The sequence below is a fragment of the Sarcophilus harrisii genome, chromosome 6 (genome assembly GCF_902635505.1).
Source record: "Sarcophilus harrisii chromosome 6, mSarHar1.11, whole genome shotgun sequence".
Classification (NCBI taxonomy): Eukaryota; Metazoa; Chordata; class Mammalia; order Dasyuromorphia; family Dasyuridae; genus Sarcophilus; species Sarcophilus harrisii.
The window spans coordinates 66,682,190-66,705,435 of NC_045431.1; the positions used below are offsets into that span (position 1 = coordinate 66,682,190).

General features: G+C 34.0%; 1 protein-coding gene across 2 annotated transcripts in view; it reads left to right on the plus strand.

Annotated features, from left to right (window-relative positions):
- IL15 (interleukin 15) overlaps positions 1-23,246 on the plus strand; it is a 177,499-nt gene that overhangs the window by 120,495 nt on the left and 33,758 nt on the right. The gene's annotated exons all lie outside the window — the stretch shown is intronic.

Consider the following 23,246-nt stretch of genomic DNA (forward strand, 5'->3'; position numbering starts at 1 on the left):
CATTGGTACTCCACTACATGGAAGACTCTAGAACTGTATTCCAGATATTGGCTAACTACAGATATCTTGCTGCTTCCCCATGCTACAGTACTTCCCAATGTTTTGGGAACAATCCCATGGCTTATTTAATAGATGTTATATCTACTAATATAATAGTTAAAATAATATAATATTATTTAAACATTTAGTTTATGTATATATGATATTGTCCATATGTAAATGGATATATAATGTTATTTGTATATGTATATATTACATAACATCACTTATGTATATGTATATACATATATAATACATTTATAAAACAATATTTTATATAATTATTGAGAATATTAATAATCACTATTATATAATATCATTTAATTTTAATATATAATTTATTTAATATTGATTTGAATAGTGATTATTGATGTGTAATATGTAATATAATATATTATTTAATAAAATTAATATAATTTATTATTATATTAATAATATATAATATAATTTACTCATTCTTCAGATTGGATGGGCATTCTTAGACTTCCAATTATTTGCCACAATTAGAAGAGCTACTATAAATATTTTTGCACATGTAGGCCTTTTCCTTTTTCTTTGATATCTTTAGGATCAGACCTAGTAATGATATTGCTGACTTAAAAGGTATGTAGTTTTATAGCTCTTTGGACATAATTCCAAATTATTCTCCAGAATGGTTGGTTTGTTATTGTTCATGTCTGATTTTTTTATGACCCCATTTGAGATTTTCTTGGCAGAAATACTGGAGTGGTTGGCCATTTTACAGATGAGGAAACTGAGACAGAGAGGGTTATATGAATTGCCTAAGCTCAATGCCTAGGAATTGTTTTTATGGAAAAATTAAAATAAACTGTTGGTTAACATGACTTTTTTTATAAAGAGAAGAAAACCAAACCACTAGCATTAAAAATATAAAGGGTAAATATACTACTAATGAAGATGAAATCAAAGCAATTGTAAGAAGTTATTTTGCCCAGTTATATGTCAAAAACTTAACAATTTAAGTGAATTGGGAAAATTCCTTATAAAAAGGAACTTCTTTAATTAGAAGAAGAGGAAATAGAATATCTATTTTTAACTTTTTTTTTTTTTTTTTTGCAAGGCAATTGGGATTAAGTGACTTGCCCCGGGTCCCACAGCTAGTTAAATGTGTCTGAGGCTAGATTTGAATTCAGGTGCTCCTGACTTCAAGGTCTATACTCTTATCTATTGTGTCATTTAGCTGCCCCCAAATAGCTAAATAAATTTATTTTGGAAAAATTAATTGAATAGGACATAAATGAGCTTCCTCAGGAAAAAATACCAAGACCAGACAGATTTATAAGTGAATTCTACTGAATATTTAAAGACCAACTTTTCCAATATTAAATAAATTATTTGGAATAATGGGCAAAGAAGGGGTCCTACCAGACTCCTTTTTTGGCATCCATTTTGAAATTCAGAGTGATATGAGTGACCTCTACATACCGCTCATGTTTTAGAGGCCATATTTGAAGTCAAAAAGGTGAGTCTTCCTGACTACAGTTGGCTTATGCCTCATTTCTGCCAGACTGCTTTCTAATTTTTCCAGCAATTTTTGTCATATAATGCGATCTTGTCCCCAAAATGTGTGTCTTTGGGTTTATCAAAAACTGTATTACTATGATCATTACTATTGTTTATTATCTACATAAAATATTCCATTGATTCACTCCTATTTCTTAGCCAGTATCACATTTATTTTATTTTTTCATGGTTACTGATTTGAAATATGTTTGAAATCTGGTGCTGCAAGACTTTCTTCCTTCACATTTTCTCCCCATTTATTCCCCTGACATTCTTGACTTTTTGTTTTTATAGATGAATTTTGCTATTATTTTTATAGCTTTATAAAATAATTCATTGACAGTTTGATTAGTATGTAACTGAATAAGTAAACTAATATAAATAGAATTGTCACTTTTATTACATTGGCTCATAATTATTATTTCTCCAATTATTCTTTATTTGTGTGAAAAGTTTTATGTAATTTACATAAGTTCCTTGGGTGTGTCTTGGTAAATACACTGCCAAAAATATCATACTGTCCACAGAAATTTTAAATGGAATTTCTTTTTCCATCTCTTCCTGCTGGGTTTTGTTGGAAATGCTGATGACTTATGTGGATTTATTTTATGTCCTGAAAATTTGCTAAAGTTGTTAATTGTTTCAACTAGTTTTGTTGTTGTTGATTCTTTAGAGTACATTAAGTATACTATCATATCATTGCAAAGAGTTAGTTTTGTTTTCTCATTGCCCAATTTTGTTTTTCCATTTCTTTTTCTTCTCTTATTGCCATAGCTAGCATTTTCAGGACAATATTTAATAATAGTGGTGACAATAGGCATTCTCGTTTCACTCCTAATCTTATGGGGGAGTTATGTTTTATTCTCATCACAGATAATGATAGCTCTTGGTTTCAGATATTTTAAGAAAAGTTCCATTTATTCCTATACTTTCTAGTGTTTCTTATTAATAATGAGTTTTGTATTTTTCAAAAGCTTTTTCTGTGTTGATTGATATGACACAATTTTTGTTTTTTGTTATTAATATGGTCAATTATGCTAATAGTTTTCCTAATATGCTAATAAAAATGCTCTGCATTTTTGATATGTCCCATCTGATTGTAGTATATGATCTTTGTGATATATTGCTATAATCTCATTTCTCATTTTTTATTTGGAATTTTAGTATGAATATTCACTAGGAAAATTGTTCCATAGCTTTTCTTTCTCTAATTTTTCTCTCCTTGGTTTAGCTATCAAAATATTTTTGTTTTGTTAAAAAGTATTGATAAGATTTCTTTTTTTTTTTTTGATGTTTATGTTTAGAGATGTAAATTTTCCTTAGATATGGCTTTGGATATATCCCACAAATTTTAGTATATTGTCTTATTATTGTCATTCTCTTTAACAAAATCATTTATTTATTTATTTATTTTTACGATTTGTTCTTTGAACCACTTTGTCTTGAGTATTTGATTATTTAATTTTTAATAATTTTTAATATGTGATTTTATGACCCTGTATTGCATGTAATTTTTATTGCATTATGCGATGAAAAAGGCACATTTAATGGGTCTATTTTTCAGCATTTGGCTGTAATGTTTGCATTCTCTAATACATGGTCAATTTTTTTTTGAAGTTCCAGGTACAGCTGAGGTAGTATTCCCATTAATAGTAAACTGAGCTTACTATTCCCATTAATTTTTCTCCAAAAGTTTATCATGTCTAACTTTTCTAAGATTTTATTCATTTCCTTAACTTCTTTGTTATTTATTCTATGGCTACTTTTATTATATTTCTGACAGTGGAAAGTATTGGTGTTCCCTACTGGTATAGTTTTGCAGTCTATTTCCTCCTGTAACTCCAGTAACCTTTTACTTTAGTAATTTTGATACTTTGCCATATAGTGCAATATGTTCAGTATTGATATTTCATTGTCTGTACTGCCATTGTCATTGTCTATCTTTTAGAAATATATAGTTTCCCTGATTATCTCTTTTTTATTAGGTCTATTTTTTTTTTTTTTTTTTTGGTCTTTGCATTTTCTAAGATTTGGAATCTCTGGAAACTGGTTTTACTATTCCTGGCAGTTTTCATTTTGGAGTCTCTTTCAGGAGGTAATCAGTGGATATTTTCAATTCTATTTTACCTTCTAGAGTTTGACATTGAGGGCAATTTTCCTTTATTTCCTTTAAATATGGTATGTAAATTTTTTTTTTGATGATGGCTTTCAAGTGGCCTGATGATTTTCAAATTATCTCTCCTTGATCTGTTTTCCAGATTACTTATTTTCCCAATGAGATATTTCACATTTTCCTCTATATTTTCATTTTTCTGACTTTGTTTTTATTGTTTCTTGATATCTCATGGAGTCATTATCTTTTATTGTCTAATTCTAATTGTACCTGGGAGTCATTTTCTTGGAGTCCTGAAGATGTTTTTCTAGAGTATTGTGTATCTTTTCTGCTAGGCTCTTTGTAGAGCCTTGGACTTGCTTTTCCTCCTAATATTCAGGCTGTTCTTGACTGCAAAAATGGACAGTGCTTTTAACTCTTCCAGAGATGGGGCTAGAACTCCAAGGAGAAGTCTGCATTCTCAGAACTCCCAAATCTCACAAGATAGGAGAGAGGAGACTGAGACTAAGTAAAGCTAAGACCAGGCTGCTTTTCCTCCCCCCATCAAGCAATTCCTTCTCAGATGCATTGTCCCCTGAGTCTCCATTCTGCCAGACACTTGAACCCTCAATTCCAATTAGTTCACTGGTTTTACACAACCCCCACATTTCTCAACTATTCTAAATAAACTTTCTGTGCAACATGACCCCAATTAATCCATTGACTTCCAAAGACACAAAACTGATCAGCGTCAAACCTAGTCTAAAGTCTGTCATTGATTTTTCAGTGGAAGTGCTCCTGTGTTGTTTATGTCTAATGAATATTTACTATAGTGGGATAAGGGTAATTGGTGTGAATCTGACTTATGCTTAAACCAACCCTGTGAAATCAGTTCAACTCCAGTACATTTATAGATATTATAATTCTAATTGTATAGGCAATTGAAGCACCAGGCTCATGAATTATCCAGGTATAGCACGCTGGAGTTTGAAGCCAGGTCCTTCAATACCAAATCTTTTTCTCTTTCCCCAATACCATATCCATCTGGATGGAAATTTTCAAGGTTGTAATAATATTTCTCTTTCCTTTTGATGGTATTACTTATCCAAGCCATAGTTAAAAAAAACAAAAACAAAAACAAAAAACCCCAACAACAATAAAAAAGCAATAACAAAATACAACAACAAAAAACAAATAGTCATGAATTCTCTTCCTAGAGGTTATGACATTTATTCTGTTTACTCTGCTTCAGTCCTTGATTGCCTGTGGGAACAAATTCGCCCCCACAGAGCAAAGATGTGAAAGAGTAATTTAAAACTTGAAGGAAAAGGAACTGGATTCAGAAATTATGTCCTCAGTCACTAACATTAAAAATGAAAAGGTACGGCAATTTCACAAATGGCCTTAAGCCCCAAGCCACTTGCCAGACATCCCACAGAGCCCTAGCAAACGTCCATGGAACACAGTTTGAAAAACCCCATGTGAGGATTCATTGTCTGTTTACTTTGTATCCCAAATTCCAGTTTTTATCACTGCCAAAAATAAATCTTTTAAGCTCTATCTTCTTTGTACTATATATAATTTTTTTTTTGCTAAGCTTTTCTTAATGCTAATTTTGGGTACTGTTTAATTTATTTCCCTCTCTCTTCTGCCCTCCAAGCCCCAAGCTTGGGGTACTCTCGGATATTTTTGCCTCTTATCTCTCTATATTCAGGCCATGAACAAGTACAGATACTTCCTCCTCTAGTCCATTGTTCAACTGGTACCATATTTCTTTTTCATTATAATGGAAAATTCCTTTTCCACAACTTTAGTAATTTTCCATCTTCACTAGTGGAGCAGTGGAAAGATCATGAAGCTTGGCAGCAGAATACTTGCAATAGGGAGGGAGACTAATAGTCCCTTACAGATTCAGGAATAAGGCTTTGGATGACAAAGGGTCTTCGATTTGATCATCTGAATTATGCGACTAAAGGAGGAAATTGAATTAGATCAGTGATTTTCAAATATGTTCATGCATGATTATCAATAAGATTTCTTCCCCGCTCTTAGGGTGAATATACTGATTAGGGGGATGTGGGAGAGGGGATAAGAAAGAAGAGGCAATTGTCAGATGCTTCAGTCAGGGATAAATTACAACTGCTCTGTGTGAGCTCTGATGCTCATCTCAGAAAGGAGAAGGTTGGATCATTACACATCTGATAGGAAGGAGTGGAATGAGGATGGATTGGGCTGTACTGGGGAACATGAGGTGTGATTGTGTTGGAGATATGACCCATGATTAGCTATCACACTGAAAGTGGGATTCTTCCCATTTTTTTTCCCTCTGATTGGCTGAACACACAACCCTTAGAGTTATGTCATGGCCCCAACTTTGGAGACCAATGAATAAAATAATCTCCAAGGTTCTTTGCAGCATCAAGATTTTATGCATCCTATGAGTCCTGGTTCAATGACTAACTGTGTAGCCTTCAGCAAGCTATAAAAACTACCCAACCCTCAGTTATATCATCCATAAAATCAGCATTGTAATGTTTGAACTATATACCTCATAGATTTGTTGGGGAAAAAACTGCTTTGTAAATTGCAGAGTGCTGTATAATGTGAGCTACAGTCATTTAAAATTGTTTGGCATCCCTTAAGATCCTTCCACATAAATCAAAGCTGAAAGCCAGCCTCTCCTGGGAATATTTCTAGATTTTTATCCTCTCCTTCCCTTCTCTGGTATAAATCCTGACCTACTACTTTCCTTCAGCATATGGTTCTCCTTTTCTAATTGCATCTCATGTATTTGGTCAGTGATGATCAGGAAACATCCCAGCAGCTGGAATGGAAAGTATTGGGCTTTCAGATTAAATTTGGAGTCAGGGGACTTTAGTTCAAATCTCAGATCTGTTACTTGCTATCAGAACAACCCATGTAAGGCAGCTTTGCTTTATTAATCAATAGGAAGTGTCTTCCTCAATTTCTAACCTTGCTTTCTATAGCTAAGTAATTTTCCTCCTTTAATTCTTAAATGATCTACAAATGTCTCATTTCATTCCAGTATCAAATTTAAACTACCATTGGACTGGCCTGAGCCAGACCTTACCAAGAATAGTATTTAAAGCTCTTCACAAACTGATTCTTTCCTACTTTTCTGGTCTTCTTAAATTTTATCCCCTTCCATATACTATTATAATCCCAATCTACTGACCTCCTTTCTGTTTTTCATGCTTAACATTTAGTCTCCTTTCTCCAAATCTTTGTACTTTCCCCATATCTGGGGGAAAGGAAATCTCTCTGCTCACATTCCCTTCTTCCTTTAAATCTCAACTCAAATTGAGACCTCCTGCAAAAAGCTTTCTGTGTCTCCCCAGCAAACTTCCATTCCAAGGTTATTTGACATTGACTTTATATGTACCCATCTCTGTCTCAGTTTCCTCACCTGTAATACAAGGATAACAATAAGGTTGTGAAGCTCAAATGAGTTAATATATGTGATCATGCATTACATATTTTAAAGCCCTATTTTTGTAATAATTTTATAATTAATACTGTTCCTTCAGGGTTATAACTATATTTGTTTTTTCTTCATATCTCCTGGGCTTACCATAATTTCTTGCACACAAAAAAATTCTTGCTTAATAAATGCTTAATAAAAAGCTTCAATAAAAAAGAAGTGTATACAATCAATTGTATATACTTCTTTTTTATTGAAGCTTTTTATTTACAAAGCATATGCTTGGGTAATTTTTCCAACATTGACCTTTGCATATCTTTTGTTGCAAATTTTGTCCTCATTCCCTCCACCCCCTCTTCTAGCTGGCTGGTAGTCCAATATATGTTAAATATGTTGAAATACATGTTAGATCCAATGTATGTGATTATATACACTTCTATACTTGATTATCTACACTTGTCAGTTTTTCTCCTTACAGAATCTGAATGTTTTGGGAGCAGTTTCTCTACAAATGTTGTAATAAGCATTTTTATTTGATATGCAAATACAATAACCACTTTTTGGTTAATACACACACACACACACACACACACACACACACACACACTGTGCTTCAAACAACTCCAATTTTGGCAGACTGGACACTGAGGCAGATTGTAATCCCTCTGCTTCTTGGCAATTATGGAATATTATCTCATTGAGGACAGGAAGTATTTTTTGTCTTTGTTTTGCAGGACCTAGCATCATGCCTTGTATAAGATAAATAGCTAGCAAATGTTTATAGTATTGGATCGAAGGCTGTTTGAGAGTGGCTTTCACCCAAAAATTCATCACCCTTTGATAACAAACTTTTTCAAACTTATATAGGTTAGCCCTCAAATGGTAGACAGAATTTGTCTCTGGGCTTGGTCTATGATAACACTCAGAAACAATCTCTATTAATTTTTTCTACATTTTTTAAAATATCAGACATGTTAATATTTGGAATACTCCCTTTTACTAAAGAAAAAAATTAAGCAAAATCAACCACCACATCTGATAGCATACACAACAAGGTAGCCATTTATAATATCTCATCCTAAGAGAGAAGGTTTTTAGATTTTACTATCTGTGTTTAGGATAAAGATAGGGAATTAAAATTTAATAGAAGTTTGTAATCATTCTGTAGATTGTTCTCTTGGATATGATTTTTTTCACTCTCTCCGTTCCTGCAGATCTCATGTTTCTTAGTATTCTTCATGAACACTGTTTTATTTGCCACAATAGTGTTATATAAAGTTTTTCAGTCATTTCCCACTCAATGAACATCCATTTCATTTCCATTTTTTTTGGTAGAACAAAAATAATCTTATTAATGTTTTAGAACATGGGATACTCTCTCTGTCTTTGACTGCACAGCACTGGGATAACTGGGTTAAAGGGCAAGGAGATATGATTTTATCTATAAAATTTTTCATTGACCCTATGGTTACAGACTGTTTAGACCTTCCATGAGTCTGTCATTTCCCTTTAATTGAGAAACAAAATAAATAAGATATAAACTGCCCTCTAAGCACTTTATAATCTGGTAATTATAAATGTAAACAAAACTTATCACAATACAAAGATAAATATAAGTACATAGTAGACAAATAAAGCAATACTATGTGGGGAAGAGAGAAGTTTCCTTGAGATTAAGTGATCAGAGAATTAAACAACAATAAACATTTATTAACCATCTACTTCATATGGAGACCTCTGTACTGAGGGAAAATATAAGTCATGGTACTTGTCCTCCTAGACCTTTGAGAGGTGACATACATGAGTCATTGAGACTGGACCTGGGATTTTCTTGGTAGAAGGAACTCCCCGGTGATAAAACTCCCTCTCCAGAAAGGAGTGTCTGCCCAGATTTTCACTGACTCTGCAATTTATAGTCTAAGAGAATAGCTCAGAATGGTGAGAAATTCAATGACTTGCTCTGAGTCAGTCATTCTGTGTCAAAGGCAAGACTTCAGCCTATATTTTCTTGGCTCTCTCTCCATTACACTGTGGTCCACGTAATTCATAATAATATGATAAATGCAGACAAAGACTACAAAATTATGTCCTTTGTGGGGTCTGAAGGATAAAACAGAATTTAAAGTGGACCTTGAAGGATGCTTAGCATTTTAACAGACAAAAATAGGGGAGGGTATTTCAGGTATTAGGAGCAATAGGAAGTTTATACAAAGGTGGGAAGGGACAGAATAGTAATAGCCCAGTTTGGTTCGCTTATACAGGAAATAACACACATGGAAAAGTACATTGAAGCCAAATTGTAGAAGATTTTGAATAAGCTCTTCTTCCTCTGATTTTTCTAGAGCACATTTATTTACCTGTATCATTTCCTATTGTATGATGTTTTATGTTATTTCAGTAGATTCCATGAACTTCTGAGAAGACAAGGTCATTTTTTATTCTTTTGTCCTTAGGACATGGTACTGTGCCTTGCACATGGTAAACACTTAATAAATGTTTGTGGGATGGAATTGATTGAATTAATTGATATTTAATTATTAGAATGTCTTTTGGGAGAGTCATACTGGGCAATATTGAGTTTATTCTTCTTCCTCCATTACATAAATATCCTCCATAGTGGATATAGTGCTGGGCAAGTTAGGAATTCCTTGTTAGATACTCACTAGCTGTGTGATTTCAAGCAAACCATTCTACTTTTCTGAATATTTTCCTCATTTATAAAATGAGGGGATTGATACCAGTGAACTCTAAGTTTATTTACTTATTTATTTTCAATATTATTTTATTTTCCCAAATACATGTAAAGATAATTTTCAACATTCTTTTTTATAAGACTATTCCAAGTTTTCTCTCTTCCTTCTTTATTTCCTCCCCTCTCCAAAAGAGCAAATGATCTAATATAGATTAAACATGTGTGATTCTTTTAAACATATTCTCTAAAGCACTTTCTAATTCTTTGATGAGCGTCTCCCTTACCACCCGAGTGCCTGCTTTTCCCATAACTCAGAGCTAGCTATAATATATCAAAGGTATAGAAATTAGGTAAAAGAACATTACACACCCTACCCTCTTGTAGCTTTCATTGCAAAACTGAAAATTATGAGGTTGAATATTGGCCTGGCACAGAAGAGAGATGCAAATAGTAAGCCTTTGAATGCTGCTCCTTTGTTAATTTGTTAGTTTTAGGTGATGATAGAGGGCATGTGATTCTTCAGGGAAGTGGATTCAAAACAATTATAAAGAGTAAGGAATTTCCCACAAACATTGGGACAAGCTTTGAGCCATTTCTGTCTAGTAGGAGAATAAATGGAAGTTCTTCTGCTTTGAAAGTACGTGGAGATAAATATGTTTCAGTGAGATGCTAGTTTCGAGAGGGCGTTCTGTGTTTAAAAAATAAAATATGAATAATAGTTGTTTTCATTATAGCAAAGAACTGGAAATAAAGAGAGTGTACCCATCAATTGGGGAGTGGCAATTATGGGATATGGATATAATGGAATTATCATCATTCCTTGAGAAATTATGAAGGATGAGTTTCAAAAAAATCTGGGAAAACTGGAATAAACTTCTTGTGAATTGAGCAGATCCAGGAGAATAATTCAAATAGCTAACTTACCATGTACCTACTATGTATCAGGCATTGTGCTAAGCTCTTGATAATTACATCATTTGATCATCAGAGCAACCGCAGAAGATTGGTGCTATTATTATCTTTTTTATAAATGAGGGAACTGAGGCAAACAGAGTCAAGTGACTTACCTATGGTCACATAGCTAGTTAATGTCTGAGAACAGATTTGAATTCAAGTCTTCCTGATTCTGGACCTTGCATTTTATCCACTGCATCACTTGGCTGCTCCAAGTATATTTTGTATATGTAAAAAAATCCCCAAACTAGCTGGAGATAATAGAGGTTCATGTTTTCACATATAATACTCCTCCTGCTATACACATGAAAATATTCTCTTTTGGAAAGTGTTTGTTGAATTAAAAAAAGGAAACAGCTTGGAAAAAAACTTTAGAACCCTGACCAGTAATAAATTGAGGACAGAAATGAAATAAAATTAAAATTTAAAAAAAAATCACAGATTGGTGAAGAGTTGCAGGTGAAGAATGAGACATATACTTTTGAAGTGTTAAATTGTGCATTGATTTTTCTTCATTCATGCTTATTATAAGGATTGTGTTTTCCTTTTTTCAAAAATTAAGTAATGGGATTTGGATAGAAGGGGATGCCTAGTGATATTAGTCTCCCATACTCAAAAAAAGAAAAAAAAGAGGGCTACTGAATCATTTTGAAAAAAAATGCAGAGATGAGAAGACTATTCAGAGGGTAACAGATAAGCAGGTGAGCTTTGGAAGTGAAATGTTGAATTTATCATCTCTGCTTAGCAACTGTGTGATCTTGGGTAAATCACTCAACCTGTTTGCCTTAATTTCCTCATCTGTAAAATGGGGGTAATAAAAGCACCTCCCTTCTAGTGTTGTGAGGATTAAATGACATAACATTTATAAAGCTCTTAGCACAGTGTCTGATGTATAATAGGGGCTATATAATTTTTTTCTGTTTTTCCTATTCAGGTATTGGAGACAGCAAGTGAAAAGGCTATGGAAGTAGGAAGAAAGAATATTGTGTCCTGTATGGAAGGATTAGCTTTGAAGTGTCATAAAAAAGCAATTTGCTTAAATTGGAAAGAATAATGAGATAGGAATAAGAAAACCTGGAATCTATAGGTAGCACTTCCATACACTGAGATCTTAAGTGTAAAGAGATTCTGGCCATTGATCCCACTCCTAATGAGCATGTAACCATACGAATGAGCATGCTGATGTATTTTGGGAAGTTTGGGAGCTTGAGTGACTTGGTGATAAAGTAGCCTGTGGCTACATAGCCAGAAAGGGGATTACAGGGAGGGTATTAGCTGACCAGAGCATCAGTCCTAATGCTCTGTAATATTTCTTCCTGCCCGACTGTCTCTTAGGAGAAAAGAGATAGTGTTCTAAGAGGGAGAGGCCTTGGGATCTCCCTCTGAGGCTGCTTTGGGGCTTGTAAATATGGGCTTTGTTCTTGGCTTTCCTCCTTTGTTTTTTTGGGGGGGCGAAAACTAGAAATAGAAATCAGAGATTATGAGCTTTAAGACATAAGAAAAGTGCAAGAGGGAAGTCCATGCTATTTGGGGCCTAGTATCAGTATCTTCATGTTGTTAAAAAACTATCAAGGATCTGTTCAAAGAGTTTTTGTTGACATGGGTTATATTTATAGCTATTTACTATATTAGAAATAAAAAAAATAATTTTGAATTTGTAGACCTTCTGAAAGGGTTTCAGAGACCCCAGCAATTCTTTGGACTACACTTTGAGGACCACTGGCCTAGAGACATGACTTTTGGAAGTGATCCAGCCTAGTGGTAGCTGATATAAGAACTTAGCCACCAATATTGGATGGAACAATAAAGTGTGAAGTTGGTAGGACCAAGGCTATATTGAAGCTGTATTAAATTTCAACATTTTTCCCCAGACACCAAGGTTTTATAGAAGAGAATATTCCCCCTCCTGAATTAGGGAAAAATGTTTGTACTACTCTGTTTTTGTTACATAATCAGAGCAAATGCTCCTTTTGTTGATGTTAATTGGAATTGGGGTGCTAATGCCTAATGACAGTGGGGACTTAGGCTATAGTATTAGAAATATCCCAAGCCCTCAGGGAATCCTCTTCGAATCCTGAGTGGGAGAAGTAATAGGCCTGGATGGTTGGATAAAGCCAAAGCAGATATTAATTATGTAAGTCACTTGATCTCCTGGAATCTCAGTTACTTATCCTATTTTAAAGATAAAACTACATTAAAAAAAAAAACCAACTCTGCTCTTTATCTTTCTATTTTTATTTGCTATTTATCTTTTGGATTGAGGTGAAAATTCACTAAAATTTCATTTTTTGGTATGATTTCATTTTCTGTGAGTACTGAGAAATAAATTTTGGTAGACTTCCCGAGAGCTCATAAATAGAATTAAACAGATATCTTAATGCAAATTTTATAGAGAAAATGACCAAGTGATAGGTGTGGTTTTCCATATTTAATAACATTGCTTCATATTTTCTAAGTTCCTACAGCTCTTCTAACAGAACAAAAAAAAAGTTTCTTTTTTTAAATAACCAGAAATGACCCCATGGCATATTATTCAAAGACTACTCAGCCCTGATTATGCATAGCATAAAAGCCAAAATAGATATTTTAAACTATCTTCATGGAATCATGAAAACGTGGAAGACTGAGATGGCATGCTGAGGGGAAGCTTGATGGCCAGGAGATGTGGAGATTAAAATTATCCCATCTACAATAAGAGAGACTGAAGCAGAGCTCTGAGCCATTATTATTAAAAGGTCCATGGTTCCCTCTAATGAAGCGGACCTCAGATCTTCCTCATGATCTGAGATGCTTCCTCCTTCCTGGGCCCTATTTTCATACAGCTAGAGGTCCAGTCATTCCAGAACAGCTATACCGAAAGCAATATTTCCACTGAATAAGCAATATATCAGTAGGGTCACAAGATGGGTGAAGCAAGGGATATCTCCACATACTTTGGACAGGCGTCTCCTTAATTTGGGCAGAAGGAAATAGTACCAGCTATTACAGTCAGGGAGCCAAATAGTCATAAGATGATCATCTGCTCCTATTGGACAATGGAATAATCTGGAGGTACAAAAATATTTTGGGAGACTTTCCGTGTAGTTGTCACCTTTGCCAAACTGGTCATCATCATAAGGCAAAACAAGGGTGGAGGACCTAAAATTAAGGCAAGGGAACTTAGAATCTGTAGCTCATAGCTCTGAGGCCTTCTATATAGAACTTTGAAATAATTCTATCAAATTGATTAATACTGATTGAAACAGAACAGGGATCCAAAATGAATTATTTCTTTCAGAGAACAAAGGTGATCATATCCATCTTTAGGAGAATAATTTTGTACCATTCTGGTCTCATTGTTTGAATAGTATTACCTAAAAATACATGACTCCTAAATGCGACAAGCCTAGGTAGTTTTACAATTGAAAAGTCTTTAAATAAATAGGAGACAGCATGGGATAGTAGATGTTTTCTGAGTCGAGATGGACCTCTGATATGTAATAGATGTGTCTTTTGAGAGGCAACTTTTTTTTTTTAAATGGTTGATTTAAGTGTCTTTGACATTCATGGTATTGTTTAATGCAGAATTCATCCAATGTGATTATTCAGTCCATCAGACCTGTTGTCAATAAATTCCAAAGTTTCTTAGACATTCTACATAATTAGACAATTTTTTGAGATTATATTTGCAGAGGAGAGATGCCATAGAGGGAGTCTCCTTCACTTGGGAATTCCTTATATCAGTGAAAACATTGATTTAGGACCCTTTTGCATTCCTTAGAATAAACAAATGTATAAATACATTAGAATGGAGTGTTATGCTCCAGTTCTTTTTTTCTTTGAAGGGAGACTAGTATTTTATACAATATAGGAGTTGCTTATTAATAAAGCCTGAAGTCAGCCCATTTTCATTTGGGATTTGAGGAACAAAGGGAGCTTTTGCAGTGTGAGAACTTAAACCCATGTATGCATCTCTACATAAAAGCAAGGATGCTTCAGTCAGTGCAAAGGGAAACAGCTGTTTATCTGTTTTCTTTGAGTTTTATTTTCTTTTTACATGGCCATTCTGTCAGTATGGGGCTTCATAAAGCTGTAGGATATTGATAGGGAACTACCGAGTCCATGTGCTTTGGAACCCAACCCAATGATTTCTGAGCTCAATAACACTATTTTATGATAGCTGGAGGGAGAACATGAATCGGAGTATTGGAGGCAAAGGGGCTAATGTCTCCAACTCTTTGTCCAGATGTCTGCCATTGGCTGTGTTTTATGTTTCTCAACTCTTGAATGAATACCATATTATTGTTTTTATTTTTATTTTTTGTTTGAACAGGAGATACATATCAGATGGCTTTACTTCTGTTGAACACTTGATATAAAGAATACCTCCATTGAGATTGCTTAATGTCCTGGCTATAAACCAAAAAACTCATAAAATCTGATTGGATATTATCTTTACGGGATACCACCCATACTCTCATAACAAAATAGCAATTCTGAAACTTCAAAATATTTTTTTCTTCAAAGCATTCCTTCCCCTTTGCCAAATCTTACCGTTTTGGTCCTTCATGTCTTTAGCAATACTCACCAAGGGCATCTTATGTAGCAGCCAGAGGCAGTGGAAAGAATGTTGAATTTAAAATCAAGAAAACTGGGTGTGACCCAAAATGCTCTTTACCACCAAACATGACTTTTAATCAATCTTGTGGCCTTTCAGAAGTGGGGAAGGGAAAAGTAAGGAGAGACAGAGGGAAGGGAAAAAAAGGAAATTTGTATAATATACATGATAGGTGTGTATTTGAAAGTAATAGCAAGTTATATATAGTAAGTATAAGTTTCATGTGCAGTCAACTTTTTTTTAAAAAAGTACTATTTTATGGACATGCTTGTTTCATTCCCTAAATTAAAAAATAAAATAAATTTTAAAAAAAGAGATGACTTAGGGCTGATGATCTTGAAGCAACTTTTCAGCTCAAAACTCTTTGAACACATTATCTTTCCTATAGATCGTTTTTTTCCACATGTATTCCCAAAGATTCCTTGAATCAGACAGACTTTCCTGGTCCTGTTTCAACTTAGAAAGAAAGTGAAATCATCCAAGTCTATATTTGCCTTTTGATTTCATGTTTACGCTTTTGTTTTTCCTTTGGCTGCTATAACATTAGATAGACAGATAAAGCATTTATTAAGACCTTTCTTTGTGTCAGATATATAATTCAGAGTACCAGATGTTATCCCTGTTCTATGATTCCTTCTCTTACCTCTTTCCACAAGTAGTATTGTACCATATAAATCATCTCATACTCTGTGTGTATCTTAAAGGTAAACTTACTTTATTTTAAAATTTGGATTGAATTTATTTTAATTTTAAATCAGTGAATTGATTTTCATTGACTTTTTATTTTCATGATCTGGTGCAGACTTTTCTATTATTCCTTGTCCAAAAATCCAAACCTTAAACTTAGTAAAGCTTCCCCTCCTCCACCCTCTTTCAGTGCAGTTTTTTCCCACATTGCTGATTGGTTTGTCCATAATGGTCTGTACCTAATTGGACTAATCTCTTCATGCTCTACCACCTACCTCATAGTACTGACATAAGGCAATGACAAAGTGCCACAAAAAATTGACCTGTCATCATCCTCTCCATCACTGCCAGGTAATTCTGCACATCATCACTGTCCTGTAGAGACCCTATTTCCACATGTGACTGCTTGCCAAGTATCAGAGGAAACCTTTCTGACTCTTTGGTGCTCATGTCTCTTAGTGTCTAGCCCCGTGGTGTGACCCATAGTAGATGCTTAATCAGTAATCCTTAAACTCTTCCATATTTCACTGTTATTCATTCTGTAGTCCTGTCAGTATTCCTGGACGTGAGTCCTGGACATTCCTGTCATGGTGCATTTGTACTATTTGTCTCCTGGGTGTTCAACATTCTCTCTCCCTCTCATTCTCTCCCTCTCTCCTTCTCTCCCTCCCCCTTTGACTATTAAAATCCTCAGGCAGTCATATATCTCTCCAAAATTATAGCAGCTAGGTAACAGTCCATAGAGAAGTAGACCTGAAGTCAGGAAGCCCAAGTTCAAATCTCACCTCAGAGTCCCACCGGTTGTGTGATCCTGAGCAAATCATTTAATTTCTTCATGCACTGGCAACTCACTTAACTTCTTAATTCACTAAAGAAGAAAATGGCAAACCACTCCAATATATCTGCCAAGAAAACTTCATCCAGGGTCACAAAGAATTGAACACAACCAAATAATGCTTCTCTCTAAACTTGCTTTATTTCATTTCAGGTTAGACACAGTTACATGTTTACATATTGTATCTCCAGTAGAGAATATAAGCTCCTTAAAGCTAGGGATTATTTCCTTTTTTTTGTCTTTATATCCCCAAGTATTAATCCAAAACCTGGCACATAATAGATATTTAAGTTGGATTGAATTGAACTCTTTTCCTAAAAAAAAAATTTTGTTCCCTGTTCTGTTGAGATATGAAAATTTTCAGAGTTTTAGTGATGATATAAAAAAATATATGTGATATATAATATACTGATAGTTTGTATTTTATCATATTAACATAATATGAAATTTGTGTAACTTTTTACATAATAATTTAAACTATATATATACATATGTAAACAATATAAGATATTTTATATGTGTACACACACATACACACACACATACATACATACAAACATGAGATTGGGAATAAAAAAGAAACCCAGAAGCTTAATTAGTCCATCATGTTTAAAGAAGGTTAAGCTTCTCTATAGTAAAAAACAGCACAGTGATGTTTTGAATTGTCCAAATTTTATTAGTTTTATTTATTATCTTTAATGGCTGAAGGAAGTTCAGATATTGGAATATTATAAATGAGAAAATTTCAAAACCTTTGGTTTTTCTAATTAATTATATTGTTTACTTGAACATACTCCATTCTTATTAATGAGTGCCCAAGAAGGTACAAATGAACTAAGTAGGTTGATATCATTTTTTCCCTTTTTAGCTAATTTTACATGGGATTGTTTTTGTGCAAGACAGAAATAGTTTCCCAATAAGTGATTCTTCATAGCCTGCTTTTCTTTTTGCAGATCTTTTCCTTTTCTTCACCTAATAACCCAACCATTTCTTTTGAGGTATGCAGTAGGTTCATTGGTGATTAGTTGTCAGGAAGAAATTTTCTCCTTTCCATTGATTGATCAATCTTGAGCCACTGAGCCATAACTGTTTCCTCAGGGGTACCCCATAAAATAAGCAGACAGACTAAGCTCTGCAATTTAATTCACTAATCACTGGGCTTGTTTCATAGAGTTTGTGTGGAATGAGGTTCTAAATGAAATTTTATTGTGCACCAAATCAAGACTCATTAATGTGGGGCCCTCTAACATAGAATTGTTTGGTTATTCTCCAAGACAAAAGTAGAATTTTTTTTCTATTTGTGTGGATTTGTTTGGAATTCTTGAGTAAGAATTGATTTTTAATTTTTAAGTGAAAAAATGTATATTTTTTTCTAATTACATGTAATTTATTTTTAAACTCTTAATACTTTTAAAGAAGTATTATTTCTTCAATATAGATGTTCCTTCCACTGACCAAGGGGACAATTTTTTTTATGTGATTTTATTCTATGTGATGTTTCTCTGCCTTTTCATATATTCCCTCCCATCCCAGTTGTCATAGTAACACAAGATTAAACATGCACCAAAATGCAATGAGTCCTCATGCTCATGATTAATATCTCACTTTTGTCTTAACACATCTCTCTTCACAGAGATACTCCAAATCCCTCACCCCAAAAAAATTATTTCAAAGAAAAAATGGGCCATGGGAAAATATAGCATTCAGATATATATAAATAGTAAGTTTTTCATTTTATATGACAGTATGGTAGGGAAATAATGTGTAACAAATTCATAGATAATACAAATAATTGATTTTAGTGTGTAGTTTCAATTTTATTTTCCATTAAGTCCTTTTGACTTTTTAAAAGTAGAAAGAGATTAAAACCTTAGCTGCCTCCCCAATTTAGCTCACTTGCTAGCTTCTATAAATGAAATTTCATCAATAACTTCAGTTGTTAATACTCCCTCACATACCCCTCATCCCCATCCCCCAGTCAGCTATCAATCAACAAGAATTTATTTAAGCATTTACTATTTGCTAGACATGGTAGCTGTCATGAGGGCATGAGTAATTTCCCTTCAACTCTAAGATTGTTATCGAGTCACTCAATGAACACCTAGTTTATACCTTTGATAGATTAATTTTGCATCTTAAAAAGTTATTCCCATATGATAAAAGTATCAGGGGTAGAGCAGATTGTAAATCATTTTTTTGTATATTGAAGGATATGGGATCCCACTTTTATCACCATTCCCAAATATACCACAAATTATTATTAATCTCTCTTCAGTAACAGTTTCTCAATGGACCCAACTCTACCATGAATCTCTTCTAACAAAAAGTTCTGATGCTACTTCCTTTCCCTGGCAGGAAGTTACAGAAGGAGATGACTCAATTCTGTTGTCCTTTAGATCATCATTATAGAATGATAGAATTAACTAAGTTATATCCAAGCCATCATAATTAATACTCTGACTAAGGACTCTCTGATGTCCATCATCAGATCGTAAAGATATCCAGCCTTCCTAGAGATAGGGAGAAATGCTTAACAAGCCTAAATGACTTCTTGTTCATTAGAGATATTTGTTGTTATTGTTTGTCCTTCATCCTCACAGAGGACCATGACGTCAGAGAGGGGATGTCATAATATGTTAAGTGGATTGGATTTAAGGGAGGGAGACTGTGCAAGGTCATCAGCCTCACTTTTCCCTATAGAGCCATCTGGGTCAAGACATAGATCAGGATGACCAGAAATGGCCCTGGATGCAGTTAAGAAATGAGTCAGCAAATGGCTTCTTTTACCTAGTCAAAGATCTACCTAACTATATTCCTATATACCTACCTACCTATTTATCTATCTACCCCCCCCCTCTCTCTGTTTCTCTGTTTCTTTCTCTCTCTCTCTCTCTCTCTCTCTCTCTCTCTCTCTCTCTCTCTCTCTCTCTCAGTTGAGGAGGAGGATACTCTCAGGGTTTCTGGCAAAAAGAGAAATAATTGCTTTTTACATTTATTCTGAGTTTATTATGGACTAAGCAATGACCCAGTAGAGCTATATCTGGGATTTATTATTGACCAATCAATGAAAGGGTTGAAGACATGGTCTTTAAGAATGAAATCTAGCCTGTAAACCTCAGAGAAATCTTGGGAGGTGTGAAGAAACAAAATTTACATTCTTTTGGGCAATGTACCTGTAGGCAAGGGTATGATGCCTTATGTGGACAAAGGGAAGGAAAACAAAGAAAAGAACCATGTTTCCTAACTAACCAGTTCCAATCGGGTCCCTAGAGGGGCAGCAGCTACTCTTACTCACAAAGATTGCTGTTTGTCCTTTATTATTATTATTTATTTATTTATTATTATTAAAGGACCATGACCTCAGGGAGGATTTGCTATGACATGCAAGTGAATTGGATTGAAGTGAGAGAAGGCTGTGCATTTTCCCCTTTGCCTCCCAGGGCTCCTCCCCATTTGGAGCCATCCAATATGTAGATCAGCACTGCAGTTATTTAAGCATGACCTGGTAACAGGGTAACCTTTTGAGATAAGGGTTAGATTATATGGCTCCCAAAGATCTCTTCAACTCTGACATCCCGTGGTTCTATGAACCACATAAAACATTTGTCAAATAAAGGAAATTGCCTCTCAGCATTTAATAGATAAACAAATGGATGAAACAGCTGCTCTAAGGTTTATTTCCAGCCACGTAAATGTGTAAATAAATGTTATCATTTAGTTGATCTCTGGCTCAAGGCTGCACTTTCTTAAATCTGTATGATACTTAATTACTTTTTGAGAAATCTTGGGTAATCACTACCTTTATTATGTCATTTACTTTCTCAAAGTCTGCCTTGATTTCTATAATCTAGGGTACAGAATATGTCCAATTTCTTCTCCTGGTTATCCAGGCTTTTGGCTCAACCTGTCTCTAGTGTTTGGCACACAGAAGGCAAACTTATTCATGGATTGATCTGCATTTATATGACTTGCCATTATTTCCCAATACACATCAATTAGAGCATTCTTTACATTGGTCTCAGTCTTAAAAGCCTTAAAGCACAAAACCTATCAATCTTCAAATATTAATTGAATGGTGATTATTAAGCGTTAATTAAATAATAGCTACCCTTATAAAAGATATCCCCACAGTGGTTTTAAATTTAAATAGCTTAAATGAAATGAATTTAATCAATTAAAATTTAAAACTGTACTAAGATTTTTAGGCTACCCTATGCTTTGTGTTTTTTAGAGAGAGTTTATATTTCTGAAAAGAACAGTGAAATTGGGAACTGGGACACCTGGGTTCTAGCTCCAATACTTTGCTGTTCAAGAAGCAGTGAAATGCCAATAATGGAAGGGGTACTGAATCCCTAGGGAGCAATACCTGGGTTTAAATCCCACTCAGGCTTTGACAACTGAATGAAAATTGATGCAAACATTTTTTTATTACGAAATATTTTGATCCTATTATCTCTCAGATGATGAAAATATTACACTGCATCAATTGATTCAGCTTGGTCCTTCCAGGTATTTTAAAATTCCTGTCTTTATGGTCCCTTATGCAGCCTCATCTTCTTCATCTGTCAGATGGAGATAATAATTACAAAAGCACTGGCCTTAGAGATTTCTCCTGAATGAATGTTAGCAAAATGTTTGCATATCTTAAAGTGCTATATAAATGTCAGTTATTATTATTAGGTGTGAGGCCCCAATTAATTAGCTGGGCAACAATTAAATTCATGTTCTTAGTTTTCTCATCTTGAAAAAAGGATCAAATAATCTTCAAACTCAAAAATTAGATGATTTTTATATCCTCTGGAGGGGAACAATCTGGAAATATTTATTGAAGTAGAAAGTGTTCTGGGCTTGGAATTTGAAAAATGGATCCAATCCCAAAGTTATTAACATTGTGGCTTTAAACATGTTACTTTTTCTTTGGTTCTTTTTTTTTTTAAGCATTTTGCTTTGACACAGAAGATATGCTCAAGAAAATACCCAAACAACTCCAGGAAGAGAACATTCCCCCCAACACTGATGCAAAACCACTTAATGAAATGATTGTGACAGATGGTACATTTCATCTTCCACTTTGGTACTTCACCATTTGCAAAGATGGAGGAGATAATGTGTTTAAAGTGCTTTGGAAATTTTAAAGTACAATGTGTAGGGAATTATTATGCTTTCATAATCTGGGATGGACATTATCTATTCTATTCACCTGATTTTTGTTGTCTTATAATGAATGCAGCCATCAATGATTTTATTGTGGTAATTGGACAGTATATAAAATGTTCTTTTGACTGCCTTCTGTATTCTGCATCCATCACTTTCTACAAGTCTTCACATATTTTGCTTAATTATTCACATTCATTGTTCACTATGGCATGATATTTCTTTGTACTCATTAACCACAATTTCTTTTTTTTTCAGTTTTCAATAGTATTTCATTTTCTAAATACATGTAAAGATAGTTTTTAACATTCATATTTGTAAGATTGGGTTTCAGATTTTTATTCTTCCTCTTTCTCCCTCCTTCCACAAGACATCAAGCAATCCGGTATGTTAAATGCATTCAATTTTTAAAAACATACTTTCATATTTGTGTAAGAAAAATCAGACCAAAAGAGGAAAAAACCCATAAGAAAGGAAAAAAAAAACAATTAAAGGAGGAAAAAAGGTGAAAATACCATCTCCATAGTTCTTTCTCTTGATGTGAATGCTATTTTCCATTCGGATAAAGTATGATTTATTCTTATTATTATTATAGTTTTTTATTTATAAATGTATGCATGGGTAATTTTTCAATATGACTTTGTAAAACCTTCTGTTCCAACTTTTCCCCTCCTTCCCCCCATCCCCTCCCCTAAATGACAGGTAGTCCAATACATGTTCAACATGTTAAAATATATGTTAAATCCAATATATGCATACATATTTATATAGTTATCTTCCTACATAAGAAAAATTGGATCTACAAAGAGAGGGAAAAAAAACTTGAGAAGGAAAACAAAAATACAAGCACACAATAACAGAAAGAATGGAAATGCTATGTTGTGGTGTGCACTCATTTCCCATAGTTCTCTCTCTGGGTGTAGCTGATTCTCTTCATTACTGAACAATTGGAACTGTTTTGAATCATCTCATTGTTGAAGAGAGCCACATCCAACATTGTATAATCTTGTTGCTGTGTAAAATGATCTCCTGGTTCTGCTCATTTCATGTAGCATCAATTCATGTCTCTCCAAACCTCTCTAAATAATCATCCTGCTGTCCATTTCTTACAGAACAATAATATACCATAACATGCATATGCCATAATTTATTAAGCCATTCTCCAATTGATGGACATCCCTTCAATTTCCAGTTTCTAGTCCCTACAAAAAGGGCTGCCACAAACATTTT